General features: G+C 41.2%; 1 pseudogene; it reads right to left on the minus strand.

Annotated features, from left to right (window-relative positions):
• LOC110295823 (POU domain, class 2, transcription factor 3-like) lies at positions 1-4,968 on the minus strand (annotated as a pseudogene).
• Between the last annotated feature and the right edge of the window lie 21,590 nt (positions 4,969-26,558).

Raw genomic sequence — 26,558 nt, forward strand, 5'->3', positions numbered from 1 at the left:
TCAGTGGAGCTGGGTGGGATGATTCCAATGGTACCATGATCCCAAGGAGTTAAAGCAGGAGGAGGAAGAGGAGGAAGAGGAGGAAGAGGAGGAGGAGTTCATTGCTGCTTTGGAGTTATTTTGAGATGCTGTGGGGCTGCTGGCAGGGAGTCCTGAGCCAGGAGACGAAGGCCTGCTGTTGTTCCCAGGGGAACAGGATGACGTTACTGTTCCTGGCATGGTGCTGTGGACAGGAAAGATAGAGAGGGATCCCAGAGACCCTGAGGGAGAGACCAGACCAGCCGGGAGTTGTAGATGGGTGACTTAACAGGGGTGGCCAAGGGGCAGTTGATTCTCTTTTCCTTTTGGTGTTGATTGCAGATCCAGACTCTAACCACCTCCGTCTCCTCCGCAATCATGGAAATCTCTTCCGAGCTGGGTTTAGGGTTATCTTGAAATATCTTCTCCAAAGTCAGGCTGATGTTGGTCTCGATGCTGGTCTGTTTCTTCCTCTTCCTGTCAAACACTTCGCTGAGAGTGGGGTGGGAGCTGGGTGTGCTCGCTGAAGTATCTGACTGGGAGGACTCTGCATTGTTCAGCCACTTCTCCAGCAGCTGCTTGAGTTTGCACATATTCTTGAAGCTCAGGTTGAGAGCCTCAAATAGAGAGATGGTAGTCTGGCTAAAATCATTGCCATATAGCTTTCCCATCGCCAATCCCATTCCTCCCTGTGTGAAGCCTAGCTTAATGCGCCTCTGCTTGAAGGTCTTGGCAAACTTCTCCAGCTCCTGCAGGTCAGTCATTCCCTCCGGGGCCAGGCAGATGCTTGGGCCCTGGCAGGTGCTGAGGAGCATCCAGGTGGGGCTCTAAAAAGGATGCTGACAGCCCAGGGCGCCCAAACTGCCTGGGAGGCAAGGCCAGGCCCTGTCTGTGGGAGGAGTAGAGTGCTTTGTTGCTGTGGAAAGGAGAGAAGATTCAGCTGCAGACCTTGCTGTCCAGGTGGGGTCTGGGAAAGCAGGAACTGGGATATGGACTGCAAGTGGCCAGGGGCCAGCACAAGCTGCTGGAGTGGATGGAGAGAAGCCATGTCCTCAGATATTTGGTTTTCAGGCATCATGGTAGGTCCTTGGCTCAGGTGGCATGGCCTGTGGGAAAGGGTCTGCTGTAGAGAGTTACCCAGATCCTCCGTCTTAATCTGTCTGTTGAAATCTAGGCTATGTCGATCATTTCCTGATTCCACTTGACCCAAGTTGCTGCTGGCATCCGTGGAATCAGCGACATCCCCACTCATCTTGATCTCTGCAGGGAAAACATGCCTGGCTTTAATAACCTGTCACCATTTTTCTTGCCGTGACACATGTGCTTTAGCTAAACAGACCGCATTAGTTTCTTTTGGTTGTATGACCTCTCACCATGCTGCTCTCACTGCATTTTGCAGGGTTACTCTCTATTGTAACAAACTTTGAGGATAGTCAGGTTGTTTATCCTAGAAATTAATCTGGAGAGAAGAAACATACAAATTTGTTGGGCTGTCACATTGGTGATAAAGCCTTGGATTCCAACACCTGACTGCACACCTTATCAGGGGCTCAGGTGTTACTCTAGAAGAAGGAAGCAAGAAATCTTTATCTTAGTGATTTCTGAGGCTCCTCTTGGTGCCAACAAATATCAGAGCCAAAGTAAACCCAGCATTTGTGTAGTGGAAGCATTCAGTCTCCTCCATCTTCCAAAGCATGGCCAAAGATCTAACATTCATCCTTAACACTAGGAATATCCCTGAACCCCCAAGATGAAGAAGTCTAGTTGCTATAGGCTCCCCTTCTCATTTAGAAAGAAATTCTGAATGTCAGTGATAAGGATTCCCTATTTCAATTCTTGAACCTCATATTGATGATTAAATGGCTTTTCTCCAGTAAGCTCCAAATGGTTGTGGAGGGAGGGCAAAGTCAAGGGAATTCAATTAGCTTTTGGCAGGTACCCCACAGTTGTTTTATCTGTCCATTTATGATCATAGATCTGTTTCTTCACTTGCAGGGCACCAGTCTTTCCACCTTCCTTTGGGCATACAGTTGTGTAGGTTGATCCATGTAAAAGGGTATTTAGTAGAAAGGGCGAAGGAGGATGAAGGCAAGCTTGTGTCTAACTCACATATGAGGAAGATTTGCCTCTTTTGAATTCACAGAGAGGTTCTGTGTAGGCTGATAATGGCCTGCTTACTATTCAGTAAAATTTGCCAAAGTAAAGAAAATGTCATAATACAATCAATATTACCATTACTATAGTGGACAACAACCCCATCAGTTTAGTCATTTAATCTTTAAAATAAAATAACAATTCTATGTGAAATGAGTCCAATTAGAAGTAAATATTTCTGGGGAGTCTAAGGTGATAGGGAGCAGTCCATGCTTAGGGGAACATGCAAACCTTGAGGATGGAGAACTAGTGAGGAGCACTGGGTAGCTCTCCACACTCACTGAGCACAGGTAACATCAGCAGATGGTGCAATGAGCAACCAGCATGCTGTGATGACAAGTTGAGACCTATCTGAACAGCCTGGTTTTCATCCTTGCACACAACTTGGCCAACTTATAGTTCAAAAGAGGTCATTGGTCTCACTAACACCACCATTCTTTTAGGTGGTCTTTTGCACAAAGCAAGTCTCATGCTTAAGAACCAAGAGTGTGTGTCCTTAGAACAGTGATACTTGTGCAAGGCATGTGAGTAAACAGGCCTTTTTTCTTTGTCAAAAACTTGTTGGTGATTGCTAAATTTGACTAGCCACTTGAGGGCAGGCCATGGGAAGTTATGATGAAATATTTTCCCCTGCCCTTAATTCATCTTCTTTGCTGACTTACGGGAAAGCTAGCATTCAATGGGCAGGGTAATTGGGTCAGTGCTTTCCCAGGTAGAGAACAGGTTTACCCATCCCTGGAGAGGCATCATTGCAAAATTGCTGGCATGAAATCCAGTCTGCCTAAGCTGCTGTACAAGAAACTATACAGAGTGTACTATTCCTCATCTTGGTGAACCCCTATAATGGAGTTGCATTTAGCAGGGTATGAGAGTCACACTTCTCTATCTAAGCCTTTTAAGTACAGCATGTTCAATGATAATAATGTTACCACTCAGTGAAGTTAAAGATCCAAGAGAACATCTAATGAGAAGATGCTTGACCACACAGCCATGAAACCACCAAGCTGGACTGCCAAAAAGGTTTTAACCAACCTGCAATTCATTTATCCATTAGCTTATTGAATAAAACTTTATCATGTTCTATTCAGGCAAAGTTGGAATGAGTTTTTTAGTCAGGCTCAAAGTGATCCAGGAATAAGACATGGAGGTCAGCGATCTGTCATGAGGAATGACAGGAATCAGTGTGTGAGTTGGGTCTTAGAGGATGTGGAGAACATATTGAAGACCCTGCTCAGTGTGAAGGATCTCTTGAGAGCTAAGCTGAGTCTGAGATGCCCATTAGGCATCAGGGATATGAGGAAAACATTAGAATAAAAGCACATGACCATGAGTTGACTGTGGTGATTCTTATAAAAAGAAAGCATTTAACTGGGGCTTGTACAGAAGTTTAGTTCATTATCTTCAGGATGGGGAGTGTAGCTGCAAGCAGACATGGTAGCTGAGAGTTCTCCATCTACATCTGAAGGCAGCAAGGAGAGCCATTGAACTTGGAATGAGCTTTTGGAAACCTCAAAGCCCACCCCCATGACACATTTTCTCTAACAAAGCCGCACCTCCTAATACAATCAATCAATCAATCAATCTTAAAAAAGGATGGTTCCTAAGGAATGACAGCAAAGGTTTTCCTTTGGCTTCCACATGCACAGACATATATGTACACATAAACACATGAACACACATATAAACATACATGCATACAAAAAGAAGGGGATCTAAAAAGGACAAGCTATGTTGGGGGGTAGTCTATCAGAAGGCTCCAGGGATGCAGGGATGGTTTAATATATGGAAATTCAGGTTTACATAACAAAGCTCTGTGGTGATCATTGAACATATGAGGGACACTCTTATTCTAACAGCCATGGTCAGTTTTATTCCACAAGTTGAGAATGAACATATAAGTTATACAGAAACTTCCCATGCTCAGCGGTAGATATTTGACTAACATATGCAAGATGCCAGGGTTCAATACCTAGCACTATAAAGCTACACAACACCACACAAAGCAGGCCATAGCAAAATCACCAATCACATGAAACCAGAGACACAAACTTTTCAATGAACCACAATTTTAGGTGTCACAAAACTTGTCCATGAAGCTACAGAAGGGATTCCTAGGTAGCATTCTGGGAAAAGAGATCCAAACAAATGAACACACGGCCAAAAACCAAAAACCCAAACCAAACAAAGACAAACGAACAAACTCCATCAGATCAAATGATTATTTTTCTGAGTCAGATAATTTTTAATTCCAAGTTTGCACAGAAGCTGTTTAGCAATGGCTGTAATTGTAGGGACATTACTGGAGTGAGTTCAGGGCCTTGAGCTGTTCTAAATGGAAAGTCACTATGGCCATTTCAAGATGGTTCCAACTGTGTGATTCATAAAGTATTTGGAATGTCCAGAAAATGGAACACATATGATGTTCTTAGGAACCAATTGTGAATTTATGTAAAAGTTCATTGTTGAAGATAAATTAAGTATTTCCTCCAAGGATGGCCATAAAAAAGACACCCAAGTGCCTGCCCTGGGTCTGTTGTGGGCACCACTATGATACACAAATATTGACAGAGAGATGGGAAAGATGTAGTATAGAGTGGAGAGATGGGAGAAAAGATTAAGCCAAGCAGTTGATGCACTGTGTCGAGAGGTGGATCTAGAGATGTGATGGTAGTGAGGAACAGGTGGGTATGAGGAGGCTGCATGACCACCTGAGGTCTCTATGATGATGTCCAGGCCCAGGCTGCCACCATGGGCAAAGTCACAGCCAGGGTCTGTGCTGATGTCTGTGTCCCACATTGCCACTGAAGGCCATTGGATGTCAGTGGTCTGGGCTGCCACCTGAGACCATGTGAATGTCTGAGGGCCATGCTGACACCAGGGGACATACTGATCTGAGTGTCCATGCTGCCTCTAGGGTCAGGCCTAAGTCTATGACTCTATGGCAACCATGGTCTGTGTTGATGTCTGAGGCCTGTGTTACAACCAAAGGCCATGTGGATGTCCCTGGGCTGACATTGGAGGCCATGCTGATGTCTGAGCCCTGTGCCAAGGGCTGGCCCATCCCTCACCGATGGCTGGAGAGTTGGCCCTATTTCTCCCTTGGGCAATATGGGAGATCTAACTTTGGTGGTGGGGGCATAGAAGAGCTGATCCTGATCCTCATCTACAGTGGGTGGCATGAGGAGATGCCCTCTTAACTTTCTACCAATGACCAGTAGGTGAGCTGACCCCCAAGGAATGAGATCAGTAGAGCTGGCCCCATCCCTCACAGGCTGCAGTACTCGAGAGAGCTCCATATATCACCTGGCAGCACAAAAGAGCTGGCCCTGGTGGCTTGGGTACAAGAGATCTGGCAAGCTGACCAACTCTGCTCCCACCCAGTCCCAGATCCAGGGCTCTGAGTTGGTCTACTTCAGCATCTACTCCAGTTCAAAGGATCAGAAAACATCCCTATGAGTTTGTACAAGAAATCTACAGAAGACCAAATAGACTGGACCAGAAAAGAAAACCCTTCTGCCACATAATAATCAAAACATAAAGTGTATACAACCAAGAAAGATTATTAACAGCTGTAAGGGGAAAAGGCCAAGTAACATATGAAGGCAGACATATAAAAATTAAACCTGACTTCTCAACAGAGACTCTAAAAGCTAGATGGTTCTGGATAGATGTCTTGTAGACCCTAAGAGGTCACAGATACCAGCCCAGACTACTATACTTAGCAAAACTCCTAATCACCATAGATAGAGAAATCAAGATATTCCTTGACAAAACTAGATTTCAACAATATCTCTACGAATCCAGCCCTACAGAGGATACTAGAAAAAAATCTCTCCAACACAAAGAGGGTAACTACACCCAAGAAAACATATGAAATTAATCATCCCACAACAAATTCAAAAGAAGAGAATCACATATACATATTACCATCTCCAACAACAAAATGACAGGAATGAACAATCATTGCTCATTAACATCTCTCAACACCAATCTACTCAATTCAATAAAATGACACAGGCTTAGAGATAGAATCCATCATTCTGATGCATACAAGAATTACATCTTGGCAAAAAGATAGGCACTACCTCAGAGTAAAGGGATAGAAAGAGGTTTTCCAAGCAAACATACCCAAGAAACAAGCTAGAGTAGTCATTATAATATTCAATAAAATAGACTTTAAGCCAAAACTTATCAAAAAAGATGAGGAATGACACTTCATACTCATCAAAGGAAAACCCCACCAAGATGTAATCTCAATTCTGAACATCTATGCCCTAAATGCAAGAGCAACTACATTCACCAAAGAAACTTTACTAAAGCTAAAACACACATTGAACCCCTCACAAAAATAATGTGAGACTCCAAAACTCCTCTCTCACCAATGGACAGGTCATTGAAACAGAAACTAAACAGAGACACAATCAAACTAACAGAAGTTATGAACCGGAAGAATTTAACAGATATCTATAGAACATTTCACCCCAAAACAAAGGAATGTACTTTCTTCTCAGCACCTCACTGAACCTTCTCCAAAACTGACCATATAATCAGACTCAACAGATTCAAGAAGATTGAAATAATCCCTTGCACTCTAGCAGATCATCATGAACTAAGTCTAGACTTCAACGACAACAGGAAGCCCACATACTCATGGAAACTGAACAACTCTCTACTCAATGACCACAAGGTCAGGGAAGAAATTAATGACTTTCTAGAATTCAATGAAAATGAAGACACAATATACCCAAACTTATGGGACACAATTAAAGCAGTGTTAAGAGGAAAATTCATAGTACTAAATGTCCTTACTAAGAAATTCAAGTGATCTCATCTCATACTAGCAACTTAACAGTATACCTGAAAGCTCGTGAACAAAAAAAAGCAAACACACCAAAAGGAATAAACAGTAGGGAATAGTCAAACTCATGCCTGAAATCAACTAGCTAGAAACAAATACAAACTATTTGTATATACAAAGAAACTATACAAAGAATCAACAAAACCAATAGCTGGTTCTTTGAGAAAATCAACAAGATAGATAAACTCGTAGTCATACTAACTAAAATGCTTAGAGACATTATCCAAATTAACAAAATCAGACATGAAAAGGAAGACATAACAAGACACTGAGTAAATTTAAAAAATAATTAGGTCTTACTTGAAAAGTCTATACTCTGCAAAATTGGAAAATGTAAATGAAATGGATGATTTTCTAGACAGATACCATATACCAAAGTTAAATCAAGATTAAGTAAACTATTAAAACAGTTCCATGAGCTTTAAGGAAATAGAAGTAGTCATTAAAATCTATCAACCAACCAACCAACTAACCAAGAACCAACCAACCAACCAACTAACCAACCAACCAATTAACCAACCAATTAACCAACCAACCAACCAAACAACCAACCAACCAACCAACCAAAACAAAACAACAACAACAACAAAAAAACCCCAGAGCCAGATAGTTTTAGGGTAGAATTCTACCAGACTTTCAAAGAGATAATACCAACAATTCTCAAACTATTACACAAAATAGAAACAGAAGGAACACTACCTAATTCATTCTCTGAGACCACAGCTACCCTGACTCAACAAAGAAAGAGAACTTCAGACCAATTTCACTTATGAACATCTATGCAAAAATACTCAATAAAATTCTTGCAAACTGAATTCAAGAACACATCAAAATCATCATTCACCATGATCAAGAAGGCTTCCTTCATCCTAGGGATGCATGGATGAAACAATACACAAATATCAATCAATGTAATTCACTATATAAACAAACTGAAAGGCAAAATCATATGATCATCTCATTAGATGCTGAAAAAGCCTTAGGCATAATTCAACACTCCTTCATGGTAAAAGTCTTAGAGAGATCAGGAATTCAAGGCTCATACCTAAACATAATAATAGCAATATACAGCAAAACAATAGCCAATATCAAATTAAATGGAGAGAAACTCGAAGCAATCTCACTAAAATCAGCGACAAGACAAAGTTGCACACACACTACCTCTATTCAATATAGTACTAGAAGTTCTAGTTATAGCAATAAGCAAAGAGATCAAAGGAATATAAATTGGAAAGGAAGAAGTCAAGATATCACTCTATGTGAATATGATAGCATACATCAGCTACCCCCCCAATTTTTACTGGAGAACTCGTACAGCTGATAAACAACATCAGCAAAATGGCTGAATATAAAATTAACTCAAAGAAATCAGTAGCTTGCAATACCATTCCTGGGCATATACCCAGAAGATGCTCTTCCATGTAATAAGGACACATGCTCCACTATGTTCATAGCAGCCTTATTTATAATAACCAGAAGCTGGAAAGAGCTCAATGTCCCTCAACAGAGGAATGGATACAGAAAATGTGGTACATTTATACAATAGAGTACGACACAGCTATTAAAAACAATTAATTTATGAAATTCTTAGACAAATGGATGGATCTGGAGGTTGTCATCTTGAGTGAGGTAACCCTATCACAAAAGAACACACATGATATGCACTCAATGATAAGTGAATATTATCCCAGAAGCTCAGAATCCTTTTTAGAAAGGGGAACAAAATACCCATGGAAGGAGTTACAAAGACAAATTTTGGAGCAGAACCTGAAAGAACAACCATCCAGAGACTGCCCCACTTGGGGATCCATCCCATAAACAACCACCAAACCCAGACACTAGGCAGATGACAACAAGAGCCTGCTGACAGAAGCCTGATATAGCTGTCTACTGTGAGGCTCTGCCAGTGCCTGGCAAATACAGAAATGGATGCTCACAGTCATCCATTGGATGGAGCACAAGGTCCCCAATGAAGGAGCTAGAGAAAGTATCCAGGGAGATGAAGGGGTCTGAAGCCCCATAGGAGGAGCATTCATATGAACTAAACAGTACCCCCAGAGCTCCTAGGAACTACACCACCAATCAAAGAAAACACATGTGGAACTTGTGGCTCTAGCTGTATTTGTAGCACAGAATGGCCTAGTCAGTCATCAATGGGAGGAGAGACCCTTGGTCCTGTGAAGGCTCTATGCCCCAGTATAGGGGAATGCCAAGACCAGCAATGGGATTGGATGGGTTGGGGAGCATGGGGATGGGAGAGGGGATAGGGGATTTTCAGAGGGGAAACTAGGAAAGAGAATAACATTTGAAATGTAAATAAACATATAATAAAAAAAAGAAAGAAAAAAAGAGAAATTAGTAGCTCTCCTTTATATAAATTATAAATGAGTTGAGAAAGAAATTAGGGGAACAACACCCTTTATAATAGACACAAATATTATAAAATATCTAGGTGTAACTCTAACCAAGCAAGTAAAAGATCTGAGACAGATGCAGATACTCACAGCCAAGTATTGGACGGAGGTTGGGGAGTCTTATGGAAGAGTTAGGGGAAGGACTGAAGAAGCCTAAGGGTATGGCAGTCCCATAGGAAGACCAATAGTGTCATCTAAACTGGACCCCTGGGAGCTCCCAGAGACTGAGCCACCAACCAAAAAGCATATACAGGTGCCCGGCACATAGGCAGCAGAGGACTGCCATGTCTGGCCTCAGTGGGAGAGGATGTGCCTAATACTGTAGAGACTTGATGCTCCAGAGTGCAGGGATATCCAGGGTGGGGGCCATACTCTCAGAGGTGAAAGGGATGGAGGAAGGGGGAAGAACTCTGCAAGGGGGGACTTGGAGAGGGGCAACATTTGGGATGTAAATAAATATAATTAATTAATAAAAAATAAAGTGTTTGATTGGGGAGAATAACTGTGCAATAGGGTAGAAGAGTCAAATTATTGGCAAGAAAGGGAATTTATAGGTATTATTGCTTTTTTGTTTCCTTTTATTGGATATTTTCTTTATTTACATTTCAAATGTTATCCATTTTCCAGGACTCCCTTCCGGAAACCCCCCTATTCCATCCCCTCTCTCCTTGCCTCTATGAGGATGCTCCCCCACCCATCCACCCACTCCCACCTTCCAGCCCTTGCATTCTCCTACGCTGGGGACATCGAACAGCCTCAGATCCAAGGGCCTGATGTCCAACAAGACTGTCCATTGCCATATATGTGGCCGGAGTCATGGGTTCCTCCATGTGTTCTATTTGGTTGGTGGTCCAGTCAGCAGGAGCTGTGGGGTTTTGCAGGTTGACACTGTTGCTTCACCCAGGGGGCTACAAATATCCTCAGCTCCTTCAGTCCCTTCTCTGTCTGACTTCACCATCGGGGACCCTGAGCTCAGTCCAATGGTTGGCTGAGAGAATCTGCCTCTGTATTTGTCAGGCTCTGACAGAGCCTTTCAGGAGACAGCCATATCAGGCTTCCATCAGCAAGCACTTCCTGGCATCCACAATAACTTCTGGGTTTGGTGACTGTATATGGGTAGTATTCCCAGGTAGAGAAAACTCTGGATGGCCTTTCCTTCAATCTCTGCTCCACACTTTGTCTCCATATTTCCTCTTGTGAGTATTTTGTTCCCCTTCCAAGAAGCACTGAGACATCCATACTTTGCTCTTTCTTCTTCTTGAGCTTCATATGGTCTGTGAATTGTATTTTGGGTATTTTGAACTTTTGGGCTAATATCCACTTGTCAGTGAGTGCATACCATATGTGTCCCTTTGTGACTGGGTTACCTAACAGGATTATATTTTCAAATTCCATCCATTTGCCTAAGAATTTCATGAAGTCATTGTTTTTAATAGCTGAGTAGTATTCCGTTTTGTAAATGTATCATATTTTCTGTATCCATTCCTCTGTTGAGGGACATCTGGGTTCTTTCCAGCTTCTGGCTATGATTAATATGGCTGATATGAACATAGTGGAGCATGTGTCCTTATTACATGTTGGAGCATCTTCTGGGTATATGCCCAGGAGTGGTATAGCTGGGTCCTCAGGTAGTTCTATGTTCAATTTTCTGAGGAATCACCAGACTGATTTCCCGAGTGGTTGTACCACTTTGCAATCCTACCAACAATGGAGGAGTGTTCCTCTTTCTTCACATCCTTACCAGCATCTGCTGTCACCTGAGTTTTTCATCTTAGCCATTCTGACTGATCTGACATAGAATCTCAGGATTGTTTTGATTTGCATTTTCCTAAATATTCCTTTAGGTGATTCCTGGCCATTTGAGTTTCCTCAGTTGAGAATTCTCTGTTTAGCTCTGTTCCCCATTTTTAAATAGGGTTATTTGGTTCTCTGGACTCTAACTTCTTGAGCTTTGTATATATTGGGTATTAGTACTCTATTGGATGTAGGGTTGGTAAATATCTTTCCCAGTCTGTTAGTTGCCTATTTTCCTGTTGGCAGTGTCCTTTGGCTTACAGAAGCTTTGAAATTTTATTAGGTCCCATTTGTCGATTCTTGATCTTAGAGCATAAGCCACTGGTGTTCTGGTCAGAAACTTTCCCCTGTGCCCATGTGTTCGAGGCTCTTCCCCACTTTCTCTTCTATTAGATTCAGTGTATCTGGTTTTATGTGGCGGTCCTTGATCTACTTGCACTTGCACTTTGTACAGGGAGGTAAGAATGGATCAATTTGCATTATTCTACATGTTGAATCAGCATCATTTGTTGAAAATGCTGTCTTTTTTCCTCCGGGTGGTTTTAGCTCCTTTGTATAGGGAATGGAGTCCATTGATGACAAGAAATATTAAGGAAAAGTGATTGTTGCTTCCTGTTCCTTTGTTCCTGTTTCCAGATTACTCTGGCTGGGTCCCTCTTTGGCCAGGAATTTGAGCAGAATTGGAGGTCTTACCTGTACTCATGGGTATGTCAGCACTCCTGGGAGACCAGCTCTCTCTTGTTGCTATTTGGGTTTAGAGAGCACAGGATCAGATCTGGGTGCAGACAGAAACTGGTTTATTATTGTTTTTGTTTGAGAATTTCACACGGGGACATAAGGTATTCTGATTACATTCTATCTGATTACATCACTGTGTTGCTCTTTACCATTCCTACCAACCACACCCCTTCATCCTTACTTGTCACTTTAGCAGGCTCATGACTTCATTTTGTTTTGTGACCCATCTGGTTTAATTAGAGCTATCTGTGAACCCTGAAATGGACCTATCCATGGAACTTTTAAATAGTCCCTTCTTGTACTGTAATGGCTTCTGTTGTTTTGTCTAATGTGGGTTCTTTGTTGTAAGTGGTTACCTCGCTCCTGACACAAAAGAAAGGGTTGTTTTCATATGTTTGTTGAACTACTAAGTGAAGAACCCAGTATAAGGTTGAGGACCATTAATTAGTCATTACAGGAGGACTCTGAGCCACGGATGCCCAGAACTCATGAAACAGGCAGGAAGCCTGCCACCCCAGGCTGTGGTAAGTCCTGTTCTGAATGCCTCTGGTTTGCAGCCTTTCCAAGGCCCGGGAGGGACTTGGGTGTTACTCAAGGTTTACTGTTTGAGAAACCGCAGAACTTGTGAAATTGTCTCTGTGGCCTTTTTTCTCCACACAGAGCCAACCCCCTAAGGTTGTTACAGCCCAAGGGCAATGTGTATGAAGACTAATGGTCATCTGCCAGCTGCTCATCTCATGTTCCACTAGATGGCGACATTCATCATGCTATGGATGGGCTGCCCACTGTCTCAAATGCTCAGTTGTACTCAATCCTTTGAAGATCTGTCAGCTCTAGAGGTGCCTTCCACCTTTTCTGCCTGCATTGCTGAGGACATTTTTTTTTCAAGTGAAAAACACATAGTGCATCTCCTTCTTTTAAATGATAACATGTCTTCCAGTTTCGTATTAGGCATTCCATCTATTGTAATCACGATGTGAGTGCTTACATGAGCTCTGTCGTCAAACGTTGTAAAGTGTGCAACAGTAGAGAACTGTTGACTGTAGGTACAGAGCCGCGCAGTGGACCTATCAAACCAATCCATTTTTCTTAACTGACTTTTCATGCCTGTGGATAACTAGTTTATCATTTTCCTTCTCACCCTCAACTGTCAAAAACCATCCAAGATCCCATGATATTGACAAATGACGATATTTCTTTTCAATTCATGCATGAAAATTAAATGTACTTTTGAGGCACTGTGCAACATTTTGAAGCACATACATGGATACCTTAAATTTGACTATTTTAGACACTGCGAATGATAACTCCCACTCACAGTATTTGTCTTTCTGGGCTGGTTTAGGTCACTTTCCACTTTTTGCCATTTCATCTGTGTTATTGGTACTACAAAATTTATTTCTTTTAAAATGCTGAGAGTATCTTAACTTTTATTATTATTATCTCTTTAGTTTTTTTTTTTCTTCTAAGCAACTTGCTCTGTAGACCAGGCTGATCTTTAATAGAGACTGGCCTGCCTCTGTCTCCCAAGTGCTGGAATTAAAGAAGTGCCCCCACCCTGCTCTTCGAGAAATTAATACAATGTATTTTGATGATATACACCCCTCACTCCTTCCTTATCTCCTTCCAGATCCCAAGGAGCTAAAGGGATCTGCAAACCTATAGGTGGAACAACATTATGAACTAACCAGTACCCCTGAGCTCTTGACTCTAGCTGTATATGTATCAAAAGATGGCCTAGTTGGCCATCACTGGAAAGAGAGGCCCACTGGACTTGCAAACTTTATATGCCCCAGTACAGGGGAACACCAGGGCCAAAAAAATGGGAATGGGTGGGTAGGGAAGTGGGGGGGGGAGGGTATGGGGGACTTTTGGGATAGCATTGGAAATGTAATTGAGGAAAATACGTAATAAAAATATTAAAAATAAAAAAACCCAATAAATAAGACTCCAACCCTCCAAAACATTGAGTCCGATGTTTACTTTCCATATATTCTAGTGTATGGAGCCATCCATTGGAGTATGGATGACATAAAAGGGGTGTGGGTGAATGTCGTATCTTTAAATAAAACCCTCTCTCCTTCAAGGTCAAGAGGTCTTCAGTTAAGGGGACTTAGTGATTACCTCTCTTTCCCTCCATGCTGGGATTTTGTCTGACTTGATCTTGCGCATGCTGTCTCAGCTGCTGTGTGTTTTCTTGTGTTACTACCTTATTGTGTTGAGAGAATACTGTTTCTTTCTAATTATCTACAACCTCTGGTCCTTAAAGTCTTTCTGCTCCCTACACAATGACCCCTAACCCTTGAGAGTAGGAACTGTGATACAGAGGTCACAGTTAGGGCTGAAGATTCTGTGGTCTCTTATTCTCCTCACCTTGGTCAATGGTGACTCTGTGTTAATCATGATCTACTGTGGAAATAAAACGCTTCACCAATGAATAATGAGAGATGTACAATCTGGGCCTAACATTAAGTCATCAGAAGTTGACTTTCAACTATTTTTATTTAGCAGGACAAAAGAAGTAACAAGTTCTCCCTTAGGACCTATAATCTAGTTAGCCACAGGTTCTTGGCCCTGACCACAGTACCAGCCATGGATTCCATCTGGTAGGGGGGCTTTAGTTACTTCCACTAAATATATTTTTTATTGTATGTGTTGTATTTATTGTATTGCGCCTGTTTTGCTCCACTGGCTTTTAAGTTGTCCCCACACCTTGCAATAAACACTGGAGTCATGACATCTTTTCAATTTTTTGATCTATACACAGAAGTGGGATTGCTAGGTCAGATTGCAGTTCTGATTTTACTTCTTGACATGCCTTTAATGGTTTTCATGTGGCAAAACAACCTTACATTCTCACCAGCCACGAACATGGCTTCGAATTTTTCTACTTATTTGCTACAATTTGTTATCTTTGGACTTTTTGATAGGAAGTATTTCACCAGGTTTGCAAATATCTTTCATTGTGGCTCTGACTAGCATTTCCTGGGTGATTAGTGATGTCAAACACTTTTTATATATCTGTTGCCATCTGCATGTCTTTGGAGAAATCTCTATTCAAGTCATTAATACATTAAAATCAGTTTATAACTATTAAGTGGCAGGAGTTTCTTCTATACTTTGATGATTAAACTACTGGGACCTTTTGTGATGACCCAATTCCCAGATTTCCATTACTAGCTCCTTGCTGATCACTCTCTAGTATCTATCTTCCAGGCTCCTCGTGGAGCTCCAACTATGCTTAGCATCTCTGTGGACTGGAAGCCACATTGAATTCACAGTCTTTCACACATGCTTGCTCCCCTCCTCATTTCCCTTTATCTGAATAGAACAACATTATCTACCTGATGCTCACTCTGTACTCATCACTTTCTACAATAGATTTTACTCACAAGATGCACAAGCATGTTTTCTCACATTAGTCTTCTCTCTGCATGTGTGTATGGTTGTGTGCATTGATGATGAGGTCAGAGGTCAAAGGCATCTCTCTCCCTCCCTCTCTCTCTCCCTTTCTCTCTGTCTTTCTCTCTCGCTCTTTCTCTCTGTTTTTGAGATGTGTTCTTTTGCTGAACCCACTGCTCACTGATTGGCTAGCATGCCTGAACAGGGATGTATTCATCTGTCTTTGACTCACTCAGGTGAGTACAGCCACACCTGTATTTATGTGGGTGCTAGGTAGCCAAACTCAAGTACATGACCCACTGGGCTGTTTCCCTAGTCTGTCACATTAATTTTTGTAAGTGTAATTTTGTAAGTGTAATTTTAATTCTTTATCTGAATTCTGTGGTCACTCTGGTGGTCACTTGAAGGGATTTCAAAATTGCTTCACCTCTTGTTTTTCCTCTTTCCATTCTCCCTACATTATAGCCACACATGCACATGTATATATATATGTATGTATATATATGTGTGTATATATCACATGCATACTTGTATCCACCTATGAGGAAATGTATAAAGATGTATGCATGAATACATCTTATGTCTCCTCCCCACCCCACTGCTTCCTGTGAGGCTAGAAACCTTGACCTTTCTGTTGTGTGCAGCATCTTCAGTGCCCACATCAGTGTCTGACAGCAAATTAAGTGCTCAGTAGGTGTTTATTGAATGGAAAAATTCCCCAGTGAACCAATGATGGGACCACAGGGAGACTAGCTAGTGGTTGGCTTCTATCTTTGTCTTGTGTGCTCTTTGTTGGGCTGGGGACAATGTCCTCCATAGGAGGCATCAACTGAGAATTGAGTAAATGTGCACTTTTATATAAAACTGAAGATATTGTCAGACGAGAGGGAAAAGAAGACAATCGACGTGTTGATTACATTTAATTTAATTCATTGAGGTCAGCAAATACTAAGTGAATCTATATTTTGTCAGGACATGATCACAACACAGAATATAAAATAGACCAGGTACTTTCCCTCAGAGCTAATGCCTTTTCATTTTTATGAGCTGTTAGAATTCTTTTAAACTCCTGTTCTCCAAGAGTCTGATTTGTCTCTTTGGTACTCAATTTGTCATTGTCCCCATTTAGAGTTTTTGTCAATGTCCAGGATGCTTTTCACATAGAGAGTTGTTCTTAGGAAAGGGTGCTAGTCTTCTTTTTAAAAAGTTTGTATGTATGTGTACCTGTTTGTGTACTTGCATATATATGCACATGAACGTGAGTGTACAATATTTTTGTGTGCATGTATGTGCACATATGCACATGTTTGTGGAGAACAGAGTTCTGTGCCAATGTCATTCTCAGTAACTCTTCCCCTTAGTTTTTGAGGCAGTCTCTTGCTGAACTAGGAACTCACTGATTCAGCTAAACCAGTCAGCCAAGAAGTCTCAGAACTCCTCCTGTTTCTACTTCCCCATCACTTGGGTTACAGGTATGCACAACTGTTCCTAGCTTTTTACAGGGTGTTTGAGGTCTCAGCCTAGGTTCTCATATTGGTGTGATAACCATTTACTGCCTGAGCCATTTTTCCAGGCCAGAGTACTGTTTTTCAGTGGCTGTCACAGTTAATTTATTATTTTTCTGGTGTTTGGGATAGCTTACATTTTTGGATCTGTCACCTTGGTGTTACAACTCAGTGCTTCACTTTACTCCTCCATAGCATGAGAGACTCTCTAGGGTTTGAACAAACCCTATGAAGATTATAAAAGGACATGCATGAAGTATAAGGACAATGCATAAAATATAGAGACATGCATGAAGTTGCCCTCAATGTTATTTAAAGTTGAACTGGCCTTCAGTACTAGTTTTAGACTTGAAGTGAGGTCTGCTCTCACTTTGAACTGGAACACTCTGGAATTAAACTTTTAAACAAAAGCCCTGGTGACCTGATTCCCTGTCGGTGATTCAGGCACTCTGAGACCTCAACCAACTAAACTCTTTGGGTTTCCCTGCCTGAGACTAGCAACAGCCTACTCCAGGCATGTGGCACTTTTATGGGCTGTAAACTATTTGTTCACATGAAAGCTAATGAATTCTCACGAGAACCTCTTGAGAGCTCTCACTTGCCTCTTTTTGAGGAAGGACTGTGGTATTGTCCAGAGAGTTCTTACTATGTACCTAAGGAATTAAAATGCATGAGTGATGCAAACAGACTGTAAATGTATCACATTTTCTGTATTCATTCCTCTGTTGAGGGGCATCTGGGTTCTTTCCAGCTTCTGGCTATTATAAATAAGGCTGCTATGAACATAGTGGAGCATGTGTCCTTCGTACTGGTTGGAACATCTTCTGGATATATGCCCAGGAGAGGTATAGCGGGATCCTCTGGTAGTACTATGTCCAATTTTCTGAGGAACCACCAGACTGATTTCCAGAGTGGTTGTACAAGCTTGCAATCCCACCAACAATGGAGGAGTGTTCCTCTTTCTCCACATCCTTGCCAGCATCTGCTGTCACCTGAATTTTTGATCCTAGCCATTCTGACTGGTGTAAGGTGGAATCTCAGGGTTGTTTTGATTTTCATTTTCCTGATGATTAAGGAGGATATCATCCTGAGTGAGGTAACCCAATCACAAAATAAGTCACTTGATATGCACTCACTGATAAGTGGATATTAGTCCAGAAACCTAGAATACCCAAGATACAACTTCCAAAACACAAGAAAATTGAGAAGGAAGACCAACTTGTGGATACTTCATTCTTCCCTAGAATAGGGAATAAAATATCCATGGAAGGAGTTGCAAAGACAAAGTTTGGAGCTAAGATGAAAAGATGGACCATCCAGAGATTGCCCCACCGGGGGGTCCATCCCATAATCAGCCACCAAACGCAGACACTATTGCATACGCCAGCAAGATTTTTGCTGAAAGGACCCTGATATAGCTGTCTCCTGTGAGGCTTTGCCAGTGTCTGGCAAATACAGAAGTGGATGCTCACAGTCATCTATACGATGGAACACAGAGCCCCCAATGTAGGAGCTAGAGAAAGTACCCAAGAGCTGAAGGGGTCTGCAACCCTATAGGTGGAACAACAATATGAACTAACCAGTACCCCAGAGTTTGTGTCTCTAGCTGCATATGTAGCAGAAGATGGCCTAGTTGGCCATCATTGTGAAGAGAGGCCCCTTGGTCTAGCAAACTTTATATGCCCTAGTACAGGGGAAAGCCAGGGCCAAGAAGTGGGAGTGAGTGGGTAGGAGAGCGGGCCGGGGGAGGGTATAGGGGACTTTTGGGATAGCATTTGAAATGTAAATGAAGAAAATATCTAATAAAAAAATTAAAAAAAAAGAAATCAGTAAAAAAAAAAAAATGGGCCTTATCCTGGGTTAGTTCTCAGTCACATGGTGGCTCACAACTGTGTGTAGTTCAAGTTCCAGGGGGAAATCCAATGCCTCTTTTGACCTCTGTAGGCTCACACACATACACATAAAATAATAAATATTTTAAAAATTCTGTAGCAGTACCAAGTGAGTGATTTGTTGTTGGAAAAAATGCATATTCCAAAGTCCCATGCACATTTGAAGCAAACACCATGGCGATTCTGAAATAGTTTGCAAGGATTCCAGATTAAGGAATTTGTGACCCATGGGGAAGCTACATCTAAATAGATAGTTTGCTGGCACTCACGTGGGTCTTTGCTTTTAGCGCTACACACGCTGACCAATAAGAGAGATTGTTTAAGACCCTGGGACACAAAAGCGCAAAAATTCCTTGGCCCTCAGCTTTGCTTTCAAGTGTGAGGCTCCTGTTGATCTCTGAAGACTGATGCATGTAAACACAGCCCTGCTCAAGGAACCTCCTCCTGCAGGTGAGACCCGTTCTCTTGAGAAGGAAGGGTGTGACCTCAGGTTCAGTGTAGGCTCTGGGTGATCTAATGCCTTAATTGTGGAGCACGCTCAGTACCAGAGTTTCCAGGATGGAACAATAGTGGCAGAAATCATGCTCCCACCTCGCCCTGGGGGAGGATAAGGAGTTTTTCAGCAAGGTAAGGGCGGGGTGACAGCTATTTCTGGGAGATGAAGGCGGGAACGGTGAAGAGGTAAAGTGTGTTTGGTAGCATAGAAGAGGTCTATATGGCAAATGTGAACCCACGGGGGGGGGGGGGGGCGGGAGGGGGAGGAAGAGTGCAATGGTTCTGTAGCACCATATCGAGAAGCAGATAAGTGTTTATGAAAGGATATGCCAAGGGAGTCTGGGAAACAGGCAGAAGCAGGCAGCCTCAGGTGGAGATGGAAATGTTGATGGGAGGATGTAGTCCAGAGGAAGGCTTCACCCAGGATAGTGGTGGGAGGGTCTGACGCCAGAGGAAAGAACACAGAAATCAGGCAGACAAAAGCCAAATGCTTGATGCTCAGTGGAAGAGAGAATGGGCAAACAGGAGGAAAACTGAATGCCACCTTTCGGATTTTCCAACCAAGTGGATGCACTCAAAACCCAGTTTGGGGAACTCAATTGAATTTGGTTTTGACTGTGCAGTATTTGACTTATTGACAGTTGTCTGCTGTTCCAGATTTCAGTACTTCAATTAAATTTATATATCGACATGGTTTTTCATTAGAGAAAACAACTGGTAAAATTTTATCACATGGCCTTGTGGAGTGGTATTTGTGTGTGTGTGTTCATGTGTGTGCATATGCCTTAGGTAGGAGAAGTTTGAATCTGTGGAAAGAGAATTATGTAAATAAACATATAATACGTAAAGTGTCTATGTATTTTGGTGCAGAGGAGGTTCTGGCTTTACTTATCTTACTTTACTTAAAGGACTTAGTTATTAGTCATCTACCATCATTCTTTTCTTCAGGAACTCACTTCCACCTAACTTTAAAATCAGACTCTTGCATAGCCTAAGGAACTCCTCCTGATTATGACAGTGCTAGAATATTGAGGATGAAAGTCAAAAGTATATCAGAACAACTCCCCACAGAGTTACGACACTCTTCTCTTCTGTGATTCTCTTAGAACCAGGGCACCTGAATGTATCACATCCCCTGTTTATGTGAGTTCTGGCTGCCTTGGGCATGTAAGTCCCAGCTAGGCTGCTTTGCAGGGGTCAGAGTCACAGTGCCAACTCCACTGAAGCAAAGCTTCAGGGAGTGAGGTCTTAATGTCTTTGTAACCCATTAATATTATAAGTTGGGGGGATTACCCTATTACAGGTCAGGATTCTGCACTGGCATTGCTATTCATTGACATTGCATCTACTACTTTCTGTACACTCACAGCCATCTCTCCTCTCTCTTTCTTCTTCCTCCACATCTTTCTGTGTCTGTCTGTCTGTCTCTGTCTATCTCTCTCTGTCTCTGTCCCTGTCTCTGTCCCTGTGTCTCTGTGTCTCTGTGCCTCTGTGTCTCTCTGTCTCTGTCTGTCTGTCTGTCTGTCTGTCTGTCTGTCTGTCTGTCTGTCTCTGTGTGTGTGTATGTGTGTGTGTGAAACAAGGTTCTCATATATCCTAAGCTAGCTTAAACTTCCTATGTAACTGAGTATGGGCTCCAAAAGTACCACCATGACTGACTTCACAGATGCTTTTCAAAGGGAGTCACAGAATGATAATGTCTGGGCTTACCCTTCTTCCTAACTTTCTAAGTCTCAGGTTTTTAAATAGAGGAAGATGCCTGCACTTTGGTTTGCATTTCTCATCCTAAGAGGACTATGCTGTTTGGCACTACTGTCAATCACCAGTTAAAGGAAAGTGGGCAAAACTCACAGGTTTCTGTTACTGTTGACTTTAGGATATTTTACTTTTAAAGACAGGTCTTTAATGCTTGCCATCACATCTTTTCAGTTAAAATAGTGATTCTGCAGGCACTTACCAAGTACTCCAGGTTATATGACAGAGGCGTTCACAGATTTTGGTCTTCTCTCAAGGATGTATAGTTGATGAGCATATAATTAAGTGAATTATGTCACAAAATGGCAATAAGGACAGTGAATTTTAAATGAGAGGGATGAACTTTACAGGGGCTCACTGGGTTGGGGAAGCCTTATGGAGGTGGTAGATTTGCAGTATGGTAAGTCAGATTCCTATTTAATAAATATTTACTAACCAAATACTAAGGCATTGATATGGTCACTGTAGTGTATTTTTTCACCAAGAAACGGAGTTTACACTTAGACGTCCTATTCATTGCAAGGAGGGCCATTTTCTTAAACTCCCAATATCCCTCAAACCCTATGGACCTAAACTTTCCCTTATAACATTGTGGCCTCAGGAATTTGGCATAATTGCTTATTCAAATGTGCATGGAATTTCTAGGGATGTAATTGGACTTTACCATAACCCAGATAGCCTTCTGTAGAGCTCCTTTAGCCTTCCTGATTAAGATAAGTTCATGACTATCCATCAAGGCCATGAGTTTTCAAAGATCAGTTAGACTGTTGGGTTGTTTAATTTCCCCTCTCTATAGTTCCTGGGATCTTTGGCCTGAATTGATGAAGAGTATCTTAAATTCTAGACAACTTATGGGCTATCAACAAAGATATAGGGTAAGTCTACAATTTTCACTTGTCAAAACATGGACCATAACATGGGTTTCATGATAAAATTCAAGAACTTTGTTAAATTTCAATCACCAATAGACATAGTCCATGAGACTTTACAGAACAGGTAAACTGTATGTTTGAACCATGCATTCTGAAATTCAGTGACTTTGAACAAATTGCTTACATCTTTAGTTTCCATCCCCTAAAATGCAAATCTGGGATAATATTCTCCATCTTCTATTAAGCGTTAAGTAGGTCAACTCATACAATATGTAGTTTGGTGTCTGATTTATTGAATTTTCAACAAATGCTTGCTTCTTCCTTCCCCATTGTTCTAAGTTGTACTGTCTCACAACTATTTCAGGATATAGATGGCTTTCAACAAATATCAAGGTTTATTATTTAAATGAAGCAATCATATCTATTTTGATTTCATTCATGGAAAAGATTGTTATATAGTTTTAGTGTGTAAAATTTTGCCACAATTGTGGTACTCAGATCATTGACGGAGCACAGCTTGCCAAAGCTCCTGTCAACGACAAATGGTGACATTGCGATAAAATGGTGGCTTTCATGCTGCACCATGCAGCAATCATGCACATAAAACACTTCCTATTAGTTTAAAGGTTACTTCTGAAATCTTGGCAATAGTAACACTATAATCAACATACTCATCAGCTGGTTCTCAAGGCCCTTGGGACTGAAGCTCATACTTCTGTCTATTCCATATGTCCTATAGGGAAAGGCTGGAGACATTCTATTAGCAACGGAATGCCACACAGATATAGGACAGAGTGTACATTTCAACTCAGGACTGCTCACCTCTGGCTTTCTACTTATAAGTTTGCCAGCATCCTGCCATCCTCCTGTACATGACTTAAAATACTTGAGTGTTTTCCTACAGCTATGTCAGTGACTGTCCATTAAAGTCATGGGTTTTCAGAGAAGGTCACCAATATTATAGGAAATTCCTTTTCACCTGTAGCATATCAGATCAGCTACTTGGCATTTCCCACAGCAATGAAAGAAAGTCTCATCAAACCTGGATATTTGGGCTTTGGCAAACATCAGAAGAATGCTGACTAGGGGGTGCTGTCACATGCTGTTCTGGGCCTGGTGTCCATAGGACTGGTGGGGGTATTGCAGGTGAGGAGTAAACTTCAGCAACTTCTGGCCGACTCAATGATTCTGTCTTTCATGCATCCTGTACTCATCGTTAAGAACAGGGTTGTTAAAGATGAAAGAGATTATCTCCATGGTAGATGAAAATGGTTCTTGAAATTCAGTTGTAAAGTTTGCTGAAGAGCTGGTGCCATTAGGGGTAAATTTTGCAAATATTTCTTTCACATTCTGTCTTCTGAATGTTGTCCGAAATGCAAGGAGGAGAGAAGAGGACAGCGGCAGGGGCAGGAATGGGAGACCCCATCACTGTTCTTATTTGTAGAATATGTCTCCAGCTGTCCTAAACCCTCCTAAGCTTGCAAAAACTGATCTTGGGTGTGACAGATTTTTCTTGTTACATAAATCTTTGGCATACAGTAAGCACTCAGTCCATATTCATGAATCAATACTTATGTTCTCATCTAAGGGGTGTATAGGATTGAATATAAAGACAGCATTTGAGAATGTTATTTACCTTGTCATCTTCATACTGGCTAATCCAACCATTGTCCATCCCTTTAATTTTCATATGAACAAATACAGCAGCTCTTCTCCTCCCTAGAGTCAGGAATGACAAACTGTCACAGCTGGGAGGAATTGTAGCTCCTTTTATCTAAACCCTTAATGCTGCAGATAATGAAACTGAGTGCTGGTAAGCCTTCAGAAACATGTTAATCCAGAGTCTCCTGGTGACTATGATGTTGAGCAGGCTCTGACCCTCATCATTGCACATCTAGACTAGGGATTTGGAGGTAAATTTGTATGACTCTATCCATTATAGCAGGCTTGTAACTCCAGCAACCTCTTTCCTTCCTTCCCAACTTTGGTATTGTCATGCCCCAGATAAAACGTATACAGAGATGGAATTATAGAAATCCATGCAGGAACCATGGAGGCACGCATATTTGGAATAAGAAATGTGTTCTCTCTTTTCTCTTTGTTAATTTTTAACTCTAAACCTTTATGGCCTTGGAATTAGGTGGCTGTGAGCTGAGATTCAATGACGAAAACACTGACTTAGGGAGGTTACCTTGAACTCTTTAATAAAGATTTTAGCTTCTAAAGAAGAGATCTTTGAGGTGAGGTGGTATTGGAATGCAGACTGCTGGATTTACAACCTGGAAGCATATTTGATGGACTGTCCCACACTTTTCCATCTTCGCTTCTTTGTGTGAGTATTAAATTTAGTTCTTCTTCATTAGACTCACATACCCCGTGGAGATATTTTTCATCAATACTTTCTAATTAATATCACTTCACCAACAGTCTAAATATCTAAACAAAACCAAAATTGAACAAAGTGGCTAAATTGTGTCCTGAACAACTTTTTTATTTTTATTTGAAGACTTACATATGGAGAGCTATAGAGACTTATACTAAAGTTAGAGGGACGAGGTTTATCATAATATGGTCTTGTTATATTGTATTCTAGGCTATTTCCTATTCTCCACTACTCCCCTCCACCCTGCCTCACACACATGGCCTATTATCTTTCCACAAAAAAGTGTGGTATTGACCTGCACACAAGAGCTAGACTGCTGGTTTTCACTGGGCACTTTGATTCTGTGGTGTCAATCTAATGGAACATGAGTAGAATGAGAAATTCACAAAGCTTTTTTCTCTTTCTGCCAGCAAAAAGAAACAATGTCTAGGAACATCCCACCAAACAGAGTCCCCAGTGACTTGCATCCATTTGTATTTTAATATGGTCTGTCTGCTCATTAGTCATCAGGACTTGCCTTACGAGTTGCTTTTTTGGTCTTGGTAACAGTTTGCAATATTGCTTTTGTCTTCATTGCTTCTGGCATAATGACTAGGTAGGGAGAAAGGTGTGTGCTTGGGACCCAATGCATTTGGAAATCAAAGTTGCCTAACACATTCACAGCACATTATGACCAACAAATTGGTTTCATATGGGACATCGTCAGATTTCCCCCAAGCAGAGTACATCTCAGAGAAATGGAGCAACTTTTCTTAAATCCAACATCTCCAATTAATAAACATAAACAGAATGCCATTTTTAAAAAGTCACAATTTTACAATTATTGTTATAGTTTAAGTGAGAATTATTAATGGGTGATAAACTTAGAAATGTTTTAAGGATATTTATTTAAAGTACTTTTTTTCAGTGGGAGTGGGGGCTATCTCTGACTCTTTGCCTGCTTTGGGACCCTTTTCCTGCTACTGGCTTGCTCCATCCAGCCTTGATATGCCGGTATGCACCTGGACTTACTATTACATGTTTAGTTGATGTCCCTGGGAGGCCTGCTCTTTTCTAAAGGGAGGCAGAGGTGTATCTGGGCCAGAGAAAAGGTGGGGAGAGAGTGGGAGGAGAGGAGGGAAGGGGAATGGCAGTTGGGATGTAGTATATAAGAGATGAATATGTAAAAAGGAAATATGTTTCTGTATAATATACACAACAACAGGGACAATAAATACTTAAAGTGGCCACCACCCAATTAGATGATCAAAGGCAGGATGAGTAGTCACAGAGGGACTGTAGGACATAGCATAGAGTCACTGCTATATTAGGGACACAGGGGTACATATGTAATATTCTATTCTAAAATATATAATATGCATCTAATCATGGAGAGACTAAAAAAAAATCTAACTCAAGGCTGTTTTACACAGTGCCTGGCCATACCCTGCTAAAAGTCTTGAGTCAGTAAAAGAAGGAAATTTTTCCTAGATCAGAAGACAAAGGAGAAATGACTACAAAATGTGAACCACAATCCTGGATTAGATCATAGGCTGAGAAAAATGCATTTAAACTACATTTGGGGACAAATAATCATGCTATGGTTATGTAATGGAATTTCAGTTTTTCCTTAGGAAATATACAGCATATACAGAGATTAATGTACAATGTGTTAAACTAATTCACTAACAGTTTCCATACACACCATGTGCATCCATGTGTATCAGAGAGACAACTACAAAGCAAATAAGACAAAATGTCAACAGTGGTAAATCTGGATAAAGGTTAGATAGCAGATTTTTTTTGTAACGTTCCTGAAACATTTAAAGTTAGATCTTGATACAGATTTTAAAAATGAAGTCAAAATTCTCTCAGAAAAGTACAAAAGAAAAATGGATCCTTAATTTAAGAAAAATAAAAAGCCTATATTTGGAAATAAATAGCAATCAAACTGAAGAACAAATGATAGGAATAAGAGAATATTTATAATAAGATCCACAGTTAAAATTTAAGTCATCAAAAACATGTGCAAACCTATAACAAAGCACAAGATAATTTAATTATTGAATGTGGCGATGGATTGAAAAGCAATTAAGAAAACACAAATTAAAACAAGAGGGATTCTATTCGTTACCATGTTACCCAATGTTAACAGAACTGAGATTTGGAGAAATTGTCTTCTCATAAGTAGAAGGGAGTGTTTTTGTACCCCTCAAGTAAACAAGGGCAGATAATCACTCCCTCCTCTCTACTCCCTACCTGTCCCACCTCAGATGACGGTTGGCTGGACAGAAGCTGA

This window comes from Mus caroli, unplaced genomic scaffold (genome assembly GCF_978045245.1).
Source record: "Mus caroli unplaced genomic scaffold, Mus_caroli_1 scaffold_1, whole genome shotgun sequence".
Classification (NCBI taxonomy): Eukaryota; Metazoa; Chordata; class Mammalia; order Rodentia; family Muridae; genus Mus; species Mus caroli.